The sequence below is a fragment of the Strigops habroptila genome, chromosome 2, assembly GCF_004027225.2.
Source record: "Strigops habroptila isolate Jane chromosome 2, bStrHab1.2.pri, whole genome shotgun sequence".
Classification (NCBI taxonomy): domain Eukaryota; kingdom Metazoa; phylum Chordata; class Aves; order Psittaciformes; family Psittacidae; genus Strigops; species Strigops habroptila.
The window spans coordinates 9602397-9604062 of record NC_044278.2 but is presented as its reverse complement, the minus strand read 5'-3'; positions in this window follow the sequence as shown (position 1 = coordinate 9604062).

Genomic DNA, 1666 nt, shown 5'->3' with positions numbered 1-1666 from the left:
GCCCCTCCGAGGCGGCGGGGAGGAGACGGGACGGGACGCGACCAGAGCGACGGGGTGGAGGCTGGAGGCGGGCGCGGTGCCCGCGGGCTCGGCCCCGGGTGCACCTCGGGGCTTACCTCGGCTGCCCCGGGCGCGCCGCTGCCTCGCCAGGGAGACGGGAGGCGGGACGCGGGACGCGGCGCGGGGCTCCTTCCGCGACGGGCAAAGCTCGTTTCGCCCGCCCCAGGACGAGGCCGCCGCCATGCCGGGCTGCGCCGGGCCGGCTCCCCGCCGCCCAGAATGGGTTTGGCGGTTAATCCCTCGGGAGCTCGCCTCGCTCGAAGTCATGGAATGGTTTGGGTTGGAAGGGATCTGCAAAGGTCATCTAGTTCCAACCCCCATGCAATGAGCAGGGACACCTTCCACTAGGCCAGCTTGAATGTGTCCAGGGATGGTGCATCCACCACCTCTCTGGGCATCCTGCACCAGTGTTTTACCACCCTCAGTGTAAAGATTTTTTTCCTCACATCCAGCCTTAATCTCCCCTCTTTTAGTTTAAAACCATCACCCCGCATCCTATTGCAACAGGCCCCTTTTTAGAACTGAAAGGTCCAGTCTTCTTCAGGCTGAACAATCCCAACTCTCTCAGCCTTTCCTCATGGAAGTGCTCCCTCCATATGATCATTTTTGTGGCCCTCCTCTGGACCCTTTCCGACAGGTCCATGACTCTCCCCTACTGAGGGCCCCAGAGCTGGCTGCAGTACTGCTGGATGCAGGTGGGGTCCCACCAGAGCAGAGGGGCAGAATCACTTCCCTCAACCTGCTGGCCATGCTCCTTTGGATATAGCCCAGGATACAATGGGCTGCCTGGGCTACGAGTGCATGCTGCCAGCTAATGTCCAATCTTTCATCCATCAGCACCCCCAAGTCCTTCTCCTCAGGAGTACTCTCAATCCCTCTATCCCCCAGGCTGTAGATACTGGGGATTGCCCCGACCACATGCAGGACCCTACACTTGGCCCCATTGAACCTCATGAGGTTCGCATGGACCTACCTCTCCAGCCTGTCCCAAGTTCTTCTGGACAGCTTCCCATCTCTCAGGTGTGTCAACTGCGCCACTCAGCTTCATGTCATCTGCAAACTTGCTGACAGCACACTCAATCCCACTGTCGCTGGTGAAGGTATTTGAGAGTACTGGTGCCAGTATAGACCCCTGAGGGATGCTACTTGTCACTTGGGGGGCACAAGACCTCCAGAAGCCCCTTTCTGCCCAAACCTGAGCCTGTGCGGTTGCCTCAGTGGGCTGTGAGGGGCCATGCCACAAGCCTTCTGAGGCTAAGGCGTGCTCCATACCCTGGGAGATGTGCGTGTATGTGCCAGAAACCACTTCAAAGCATGGTTGGTGATCACTACACTTGGTGATCAAGGGCTTGGTGAATAGTTGCAGGGCATCTTTCTGTGCCCTCTGCAGTTCCGGGCACCTGGCACAGGCGTCATCCTTCAAACTGTGGGAGAGACAGACGCAGAAGTTGTCACTGTGTTTGATCACTTTGCTTTGTACTTCTGTCTTGATTCTCTGGCAAAGGAAATCAGCTCCTGCTCTTTTTCATTCTCCACAGCTTAGTAAAACCTCCAGGACCCTGCATGAGCCTGGAAATAAGAAAGTGTTTCAGTAGCTTCTTCCCCA